Below are 10,981 nucleotides of genomic sequence, written 5' to 3'. Positions count from 1 at the left end.
AAATCACCCGTCCGGAACTTCAGTCAACTATGTAGGAATCTAGCAATGTAACCATTACACTATCTGTTGGTCCCCACAGTAAGTGTACTTTCTAGACAGCATAATTCAACACTGTGATAATAAGCTACTGAGTGATTTTGTTTTAGAATACATTTTATAGAATTCTAAACACAAATGTTTCTAAAATAGACCCATCATGCTAGCCAAAGAAAAACATTTCAAAAGAGCACAAATATTTGAAAAACATGTATTTTTCCTACCATTATTTTATCTTTTTTGGAACATATTGAAATACTGCATTTAAAATTCTATACCGATGCAAAGTGTATTTAATGAATGAAATGAAGTAAGTCAAAAGATAAAGGTTTTTTATGACAAAAATATACCTTAATAATTTAAATGATATAATATAATAAAACTGTTGTTATAAATCTCTTTAATGGAATATCTAGTTGTTTTATGACCTTCTAAATCTGTTTTCATTTCACAGATTCAGCAATTTGGAAATTAGTTTTAAATGTTTTCTTTCATAATTCTCCTTACATACACAATTGATATCTTTGATTTGAATTACTGGTTTTTATATCACAGATATAATCTTGTCACTAGAATTATAGTGATGTAAAGAATCCTGATATTATGCAAGCACCAATTACTAAGCATACTGTTACATAAAAGAGAAGCAAAGTACTATGGGATTTGATATCAAGTAGTATGTTTTCTAATTCTGTGTAAAAGTAGCATGCATGCTATAAATTTAGAGGATATAATTTAATTCACTTGATTATTAGTAGTAAATATTTGGCATTGGCAAAAGATGTATCTTGAGATCTTCTCCAACTCCTGAGATTTCTAGTGGTAGTAAAGAATAAATGGTTATGAGTTTTTCATGACTGTTTTTATTATAGTTCTGTGATCACATACAATAAATAGAACTAAAAACCCACGAGGTCATTGTGAATGACCAGATTCACTTACTTACTACATGACTCTGACACATGCATCAAGCTTTCAGTAAAAGCATTTCAGATTTTGGTAATTTGTCTTTCTTTTCATTGTTACAACTATAGGACTGGGGTCGGCAGATGGCACGGTGGTTAAGGGCACTGGATTCTCACATGGCCGACCACGGTTCGGGTCCCAGACCTGGCGGCTTTTTTCTCACTTTCTCTCTTTCACTCTCACTCTGTACCTCTCTGGTCACATTTAAACAAATAAAGAAATGAATAAATACATTTAAATAAAATAATTCTTTTTTAAAAAGAATTATAGGCCTAATGTTTTTCTAACATATTTTTAGCAAAAACCTGTCCTCCACATATTAATTTACAGATGCACATATAAATGTATATCAAACATACATATGTGATTATTTTGCTGAGGTTGAGTTTTGAATGGGGTTATGAACTGAGGGGCATGTTTCTTAAAAGGGAGCAAAGGTTTCATGCCAGGTTTCATGCTTTAAAATGGAACTACACCATTATGAAAGCAAAAACACTTTGAAGAACACTTTATAATTTTTGTAGCCTTTCCCACACACATTAACTAAAGAAATGATGCATGGTGGATAACGTGGACTTTTAGTCAGCTGTAGTCAAGAAGATGCTGTGGGACAGAATAAGAAATGACACTGAAATATCTGTTAGAATTTACAATACAAAACAATGGCCTATGTTTTTACTGAAAAAAATCACACAGTTTTGAGCTTTTAGGTTTGAGATTAACTCATATGCACAGTTGCGAATTTGCTTATATTCAATCATGGTTCTGGTTGGAAGCTAAAGAACAAGATGGCATTAGATAAAGACTTTTTTTCTTTTGTTGTTGTTGTTTTTGTTAGAGGGCATGTGTGCTTGCCTAAAAGAGACAGGTAAGATATGTAATAAGTGAGAAAGCTACCCACCCCTCCACCCCCAAGAGGAATGGCTATGCAGTGATCCCTCTCCTCCATTTCTCCTTCCAGGATTTTGGGCATGCACACACTTGTGCCCAGAATATTTTTCAAGTTCTGAGTCCAGAGCTTGAACCTTAGAGTTGGACATATGGGATCCAGCTGCCTTAACCACTATACCACAAGATGGCCCTAAATCAAAATTTCTATCTCAAAGTGTGTTCTTTACATTTTATCATACCACCCTCTGTTTTTCTAGGTCTTAAGCAGCAAGTTGATTCCTATACTAGATTTCATAGATATCATATGATATCTTATGATGAAAATTTAAAAAATATGTAGACCGATATAACAAAGATAATGATGATTTTTCCAACTGAAATAGTGCTTTATTGCTAAAAGAATAAAACTCATAACGAATATGGAAATTTAAAAGAAAAGAAGAGGGTAAGTATTGGATATATTATAGGAAAAACAATTAACCAACTTGTTGATTGAGACATTGTACAGAATACTGTCATAAAAATTATCTGATTTTCCAAAAGAAATAGGAAACATTAAAAATGATGTTAATGGAGGCCCAACCATGCTGCCAAGATTCTCTCTCTCCCTCTCTCTGATTCTCTCACACACACATACACACACATGCAAGGCAGCGATATCTCATGGGCTCCATAAGCAGGACCCACATGGAAAGACTGGGTTTAATTCTCCATCCAAGGTAAAAACTGGGCATGGTGGTCTATGCCAATTACTCCAGTGACTTGGGGAGACCAAAGAGGAGGATTGAGAGCTCATGGAGGCCTGGCCAACACAGCAAGATTCTGTCTGAAAAAACTGAGTGTAGTGGTGTATACCCATAGTCCCAGTTAAGAGAAGGGCTGTGGTAGGAGGATTATGACAGGGAAAAACTTTTTCTGAAAAAAAAAAAAAAGGGGGGGGGATCAGCAGATGGGGTAATTGTTACATTGCTGGACTCCCACATAGTCAACCACAGTTTGAGTCCTGGACTGGGTGGCTTAAAACTCTTGTTGGGCATTTGTGCGTATGAATGTCCCAGATCCCAAGAGGAGAATGGAGGAGAAGAGACTGTGGCATGGCCATGCACCCTGGGGGATGATTTCATGCTTTCTGTCTCTTTCTGTCTCTCTGGTGAGCGCATACACCCTATAGCAAAAAAAAGAATGTTAATGGAGAGTGATTCTTATGAGAGGTAATAAGCTTAGTTTATAATATGTTAAATTTTATTTTGTAAATATTTTTAGGTTTTCGTCCTATGACATGTGTGCTCCCCTGAGAGAGAAAGAAAGAGACATAGAGAGGAAAAGTAAGAAGTCACCCCTATGGAGGATGGCTGCACTGCAATCTCTTCTCCTCTGTTATCCTCTTGGAATGTGGGGCAGGTTTGGACACATGCCAGGTGTGATTTTCAAGTTGCCTGTCATAAAAGTGGAACTGCAGTCAGCCATGTGGGAATCCAGCACCTTAACCACCATGCCAACTGCTGAACACAAATTTTATTTTAGTTTATTATTTTTATTTATTTTAGAGGTTTTTGCCTTAGGGCATATGTGCTTGTTGGAGAGAGAGACAAAGAGACAGTGAGAGGGAAAGTGAGAAATCATCCCTCAGGGGTTATGTCCACATCACAATTCCTTCTCCTCCATTCTCCTCCCGAGATCTTGGGCATGCACTCATGCACACATTTCTGGTGTGACTGTCAAGCCACAGGGTCTGGGACTTGAACTGCAGTCAGCCATGCAAGAGTCCAGCACGGTAATTGCTATGCCATCTGCCAGCTCCCTAATTTTTTTTTTTTGATATAATATCCAGATGGTGATTTTTTATGTAGTTAAGAGTATAAAATGTGGAAATTTCAAGATTTAAATTTTGAAAGTTTTTTCTTTCTTTCACCCATAAAGTGGCCATGATGAAGTCTAATGAAAGAAACAAGAGAATAATATTTATTTTTCTTTGATTTTCTTTAGACTGATTTGGACAATTACAGAATGACTGAAGTTAAAAGGGAAAGAATGAGAATAAAAAAGCAAAGGAAGTAAAGGTGTTTTCACATTAAAAACATCCAATAAGAAGCTATTTCAAATAAACATTAATCCTGACCTCATTAAGCTTTAAAAACGATAATCAAAATAAGAATAATTACACAAAAATTATATGTAGTCACCTTATCAAATCTGTTCACCAGCGTTTAGAATTCTATTTTTTAGGATTTATGATGGAAAAACAAGAGACACAAATGAACGTTTCTTTTACTGTGGTCCAATTAAAAGAAAGACTGGATAAGATAGTAACTGAAAATATCTCCTTCTGAAGGGAAAGATAAATTAAAATTATATGGAAGTCTTACAAATTAAGAAGGTGGAGTCTTATAGGCTGAGCTGGAATACCAATGACCTAATTAGGAAACTCATTAGCCTTGAAGAATTTTAAAGATAGTGACTGTTTTCTTTTTAACATTGATATTATGTGTCTCTCACCTAATGCCTAAACAAGATAGATAATCAATAAACCTTTACTAATGTAATCAAATTCATAAAAATTTTCACAGCTGGTTTGAATATTGAGATTAATTTGTATTTTCTATCAGTTGTAAATTTGTTTATTGATTGTAACTTTGCACTCTCCCGAATGTTCTTATTTCCTGTGGTGAAAATTTACTTCTTTTATCTCCACTGATCCCTTTTAAAACATTCTAAAGAAGAGACAGACTCCTAATAATACATTAATAAGTGATTAAGACTTCCCTAGCCAGCTTTGAACCCTATAGCAATCTCTTCTATGGGGTTTCTCAAGCAAGTTGTTTCATAGGGGAGTATTATTCTAATCAAGCTTTCATCAGCCCAGCACCCAATCTCAGCAATTTTGCTTCCTAAATCTCCAGTTACTATCCACTTAATCTTTTTACAGCTGTACTCCACAAAACAGGCTGCAAATTATATTAATTTGGAACTTTAAAAAAAATACCATGTGGGACCAGCAGATGGTGTAATAGTTACGTGGCTGTACTCCCACATGACTGATGGTGGTTCAAGTCCCAGATGTAGAGGCTTGAAATTAACACTGGCACATGCGCATGTATGCCTGAAATCCCAAGAAAAGTCTGAAGGAGAAGGGACTGTGGCATGGCCATCCCCTCTGGGGGGTGATTCCTCTCTTTTCACCTCTCTCTGTCTCTGTACCTCACCCATACATCTTTTCCTTTTGCTTACTTTGCTTTCATGCTTTATATGATTTTTATGGACTAAATTCTATCCCAAAGAGCAAAGTAAAATTCTTCAAATAGTACGAAGAACAAAGCTGATTATGTGTAAAGTTAAGTGAGTCTTTCAGTTTGGTATTATGGGTCAACTTAAGAACCTGTTGTTCAAGCCAATGTCCCTGTGGTGATGTGAAAGATGTGTCAAATATACTTGTGAAAATTAAAACACGTTACCATACACTTAAGAGCAGTAGAAGGTTCTAATGACCTCAAACAAGTTATTAAAAAACAAACAAAAATTATATCTTCGATTCCTCAATCAATGTCCTATTTTAAAAAAAAATCTCTTGCTGTTGGCATTTTCTAGTGTTTAGTCTAAAGGGAAGCTGTTATTCAAATTTAGATTTTAAACTATTCTAGAACAGAACACATTTTCTAATACATCATCCCTTCTTTTTTTTTTTCATGTAATACTTTTATTTTAGACATGCAAGCAAAGCTATTTCAGAATCTACTACTTAAAGCAAGCAGGTCTATACATATAACAAAAATAAGCAACATTTTGTTACAGCTCAGCACACAGCATCCAAAGCAAACAGGCATGAGACAATGCAAATTTATGGACCATTAAAACCAAATGAGTAATAACATATCATGGGGCAAGGGGAGGAATGGAAGGAAAAAATGGAAATGAAAGACCAATGTTTCCGAATGCTTCAAAATGTAATGCTAAATTTCTCATTTGATAGCCCCTCCAGGTGCTTCAAATGGAGTGCATTACAGCAAGAATAGTAAGAATGAAAATAAATAAATATGCTTGCCTAATACTAAGTTTGGTCAAAATACATTTTCATAGGTTTTCTTTCAGTGGTAAACCAGTTTGATCATATTAAGTTGTTTACTGATGCCATATTTGACTCAGACTTCAAACTCCTCTCTACAGATAAGCAATGAATTATTTGATACTTTTCCTTTTATAATATGCTGTCTGTTTTGCTAAAAGTAAATACAATAGTGATCAATAGCAAAGGTTTTAATATTCAGAAACAGGAAGCATAGTTAACAAAGCATTAAATATTTAAATGAAGACTGAATATATTAGAAAGCCATACTAGTAAAATATAAGTACTTAGGTATTGAAACTGAATATTAGAAATTTTGAACTATAATAAACTCAGTATTAATGCTTTTAAATGGATCCTATTAAGCAATAAATATAACAAGAGAGACTTTTCTGACACAGCTTTCTGTTCTTAAAGAGATTGTTTTATATGGCACAAATGTAACTTAAATGTGGTACTACAAAATTTCTCAAATACAATACAATGTCTTAACCTTAAATATTTTAAAATGGTACAGAATTGTTTTATTTTCCTGTATTATTTCCATATACACTTTTATGTGACACATTAGAGCATATTAGCTCATACAGACTGTAAGATTATTACTCTAAATATAGTCTCACTTTTCTTTCAACATTGGTAAACCAAACCACACTACATATTGGTCCGGGACGCGAACCGCGGTCGACTACGTGGGAGTCCAGCGACATAGCCATTACGCTAACTGCAGGTTCCCGACAGCTTTCTGTTCTTAAAGAGATTGTTTTATGTGGCACAAATGTAACTTAAATGTGGTGCTACAAAATGTCTCAAATACAATACAATGTTTTAAACTTAAATATTTTAAAATGGTACAGAATTATTCCTGTATTATTTCCAGATACACTTTTATGTGACACATTAGAGCATATTAGCTCACACAGACTGTAAGTTTATTACTCTAAATATAGTCTCACTTTTCTTTCGACATTGGTAAACCAAACCACACTACATATTATGGCACTGCTTGTTTCAGCCTAGCACTTCAGCTCCATTGTCATTGGTACATATTTTAATGATTGCCAGGTTTTCTTTTTATAAGATGAATTACAGATGGCTCATTAATGACAATATGTATGTGTTTAAGATGAAATGTCATTTAAAACATTCACAGGCCATACTGTGTAAAGAAATTAAATCAGTGTGGACAAGAATAAGCTATATCAAGGTCATGTATCAAATGACAAAACAGAAAAGCTGAAAATGGGAACAAGAAAAAATACAATCGTAAAGGTACTAGTTCTGAAATGTTCTATTATTTTCATACGAGGTAATCAGTCACCAAGCTGAGGATATTTTCTTTCATAAGTATATCAGCTCTCTATTTCCTCTGTGAAAGTCTGCATACTTGAGTAGTCATTTAGTACACAGGGACATGAAAATATTCATGACGTGGCTACAAAAGAAATGCATATATTCTTACACACAGTACACAAACTCACACAGACACATCAGATTTCTAGAATGTTTAGTTCACAGTGAAAACTAGTTACCTAAAACTTGTTTTTCTTTGCTTCTGGTCTTTGGTCTATGGCTGAATATCTAACTTCTAAACAATGCCCAAGAGTTCGGGTTCATCTGTTATATCTTTACTGTACATAATAGGACCTTTATCCTATAAAAATCTTGCACAATCCTAAAGCACTATATTTACAGTATTACGCTGTGTTAATTGAAATATTAAATTTTTATTAATATTTATTAAAAATAAATATTCTAATATTCTGAGTTAACTGAAAATTCAACTGAATACTCCCTTTCACCAGTATTTTAGAGTTCATCAGGATTCTATGACATGAAATAGAGATTTTAGAAGAAAATATTTTCCAACAAAAAGTAAAAAGTAGTTACCCATTTGGTTTTTTAAGTAACAATGAAGGTTTTTAAGTGTTCACTTAGCTACAAAAACAAAAAAATCCAAAGACTATGACTCTGGGACTACAGATATTACTTAAAAAAGGAAATCTTCAAGATTAATTTTAAAGAACTTTCTAAATAGATTTAAATGTCTATGCCTACAAATTTATCTAAGATGTCTCACAACAAGGAATAAAAGGTAATGTGAGGTTAAGATTTTAAACTTCCCCTAAAATGTGATGAATTTCTAGGGGCTCCAAGAAAGATTTAAATGTCTATGCCTACAAATTTATCTAAGATATCTCACAATGAGGAATAAAAGGTAATGTGAGGTTAAGATTTGAAACTTCCCCTAAAATATCTTAAGATGAATTTCTAGGGTCTCCAAGAATTCCCTGAAATTAGAGGCAAAATAATGTACAATTTATTTTTGTACATTTTGGGGAGAGCCAATATCCTTGAGACTTTCAAAGAGATACCCCCACCAAAAAACTTATGACTCCAAAAAGTTATAAACTAGTTGAATGTTTTAAAGGTATCTTTGTTTAAATATTTATTCAAATTGAAACTTTGAAATATTGGGCTACAGAAGTGTGTAAACTATTGCAAAAGAAATAGGTCCCCAAACATATATAATCATTAAGTATAAAAGTATCTGAGAAGAAAAGCCAATTAAATTTTAATTCTCAGATAATTCCTAAATACTTAATAACAATAACCCCAAAGGGTTAATTTTCTTACAAAAGCTCTGATTTTTGTAGGGCAATCCTACTTCTCTATCAACAGCATCAGTAATTCACAGTATTTGTTTGTCAATGAACCATTGAGCCTATTTCAATATTCTATGTAAACAAGTATAAACCCCAATGAGAGATAATCATCAGAGGAAAATTCCCTATTAAAGTATCAGTCTAATAAAGTAGTTGGAACTAACCCTTAGGACCTAATCTAATTAATTAAACTTTTCAGGTAATACTAAAATGTAAATAACAAGCTTGACAAAATTATAATAACAAACTGAATTCATATATCCTACTACATTTTGATGCATGTCAGTACCCCAGCACATACTCTAGGTACACTTTCTTACGCCCAATGAAACTCTTGCTGTGATACATATTCTGTTTTCTGGAGAGAGAACAAGAAAAGTTTAAGTCTGTCAAACAATCTTTCGCCTATATAACACCAGGACTTTGAGCCTTTATATTATAATTTTTATACTTTTTGTTTTCTCTTAACTTTATACATCATGCAAAAACTGAGGAGAGCTGAAGCCCACTGTATGAAAAGAGAAGGTTTCCCAAATAGAACAGAGCATGCAGCCATCTCTCCCCAGAGAAGAATGATCTCAAAGGAAGACAATTCTAACAGCTCCAAAAATGACCACCCCAGACATTGCCACCACTAGTTATCTGACAGACCTTTTACTACCTTTAGAAAAGGAAAGGGTTGATGATAACCAAACCTATTCTTTACAGCCAATGTTGCATATTACTGTACTTAAACAAGAAACAAGAATCCATCAATTGTAAATACTCTTCATAGGGAGAAACCCCTCTTCGTTGGAAAAGCATCCTTCCGGGAGAAAAGAAACCCTCCTGCAGTAGATCAGCCTGCTCAATTGCTTTAGGGACATTTTTCTTGGATGTTTCCTGAACTTCCCCTCCATAAAGAAACTCATAAAGAATAAAATAAGCCTTCTCAAAATTAAAGATGATATCACGTTCACACACACTGCCAAAATACTTGTCAAGTAATTCCACATAACGATGAATTATTTCCAGGGTAATTAGTTCATTGTCCTGATCCTCGATAGCACAGCAAAAATACAGACTAGCATATCTTTTGTAAACAGTCTTCAGATCACGCCATTCAAGGAAGCTGCACATTTTAGGTTTCAGTGCTAAAACGGTTTGAACAAGTTCTCTTGTGATCTTTTTCTTTTCTTTTTCTGATAGAGGGACATACCATTTCTGCAGTAGAAGCTTTCCCTGAAGACTAAAAAGCAACATAAACTGCAAGGCGGCTTTCCGGCCGCAGAGCGCGGTGGGCTGAGGGGAATCCCCTGTCGCCTGGCTGAGGACTCTTTTTTTTTTTGTCAGAGGTTTTTTTTGCAGAGGTTGTTTTTTGTTTTTTGTTTTTTTGTATAGGGAGCATGCGCTCGCCAGAAAGACAGAGAGAGACAGAGAGACAGAAAGTGAGAAATCACCCGCCGCAATCCCTTCTACTCCATTCTCCTCTCAGGATCTTGGGCATGCAAGCACACGCACCCGGCGTGAGTTTAAGCTGCCGGGACTTGAACCTGCTGGGACTTGAACCTGCCGGGACTTGAACCGCAGTCAACTAGTGGGAGTCCAGTGATATAGCCATTACACTAACTGCTAGTCCCATGTGACATCCCTTCTTAAAGTAATTCAATATTACCCAGCACTTATAGATGAAGTTAAGACCATTTAGTATTTCATGATCTTTCTCCAATTTATATTCTTTGCCTTGTCTTCCACACAACTTTCAGGTTTACTATGATTTTATTACGTAAGGCTGCTTCTGTTTCAATAGGGTTTGGTTTAGGGTTGAGATGAGGGTGAGGTTTAGGGTTTGGCTAGTGTTAAGAGTGTGGGTTAGGATTAGGGTGAGGGTTTTCATTAAGGTTTGGGTTTGGTTAAGGATTAAGGATAGGGTTAGGGTTAGGTTAGGTTTAGGGTTAGGTTAGTCTTTACTGTTAGGGTTACAGTTGGGGTTAGATTAAGGGTTACAGGTAGGGTTAGGGTAAAGTTAAGTTTAGAGATAAGGTTTACTGTTAGAGGTAGTGTTAGGTTTTGGTTTGGTCAGGTTTTCATTAGTTTTAGTGTCAAGATTAGGATAGGGTTTAGTGTTAGCTTTAGGTTTAGGTTAGAATTAGGGTTAGGCTTGGGGTTAGAGTTAGGATTAGCTTTAGGATTCATGTAAGGCAGAGTTTCTGAGTTAGGTTAGGGTTTAGAGCTTGGGTTAGGGTTAACGTTTTGTTTAAGGATTGGGTTAGGTTAGGGTTTAGGGTTAGGTTAGGTGTTACACTAGGGTTTTGGCTTATGGTGAGGGTAAGAGTTAGGGTTTGGGGTTTGGTTTTGGGTTAAGTTAGGGGTTAGAATTAGT

General features: G+C 34.8%; 1 pseudogene; it reads right to left on the bottom strand.

Annotated features, from left to right (window-relative positions):
• Window positions 1-9,321: 9,321 nt before the first annotated feature.
• Window positions 9,322-9,861, bottom strand: LOC102474217 (AP-1 complex subunit sigma-2 pseudogene; annotated as a pseudogene).
• Window positions 9,862-10,981: the final 1,120 nt, after the last annotated feature.

The sequence above is a fragment of the Tupaia chinensis genome, unplaced genomic scaffold (genome assembly GCF_000334495.1).
Source record: "Tupaia chinensis unplaced genomic scaffold, TupChi_1.0 Scaffold143696_1, whole genome shotgun sequence".
Lineage (NCBI taxonomy): Eukaryota > Metazoa > Chordata > Mammalia > Scandentia > Tupaiidae > Tupaia > Tupaia belangeri.
Note: the sequence above shows the minus strand (reverse complement) of the source record. Positions and strands in the feature narration are given on the sequence as shown.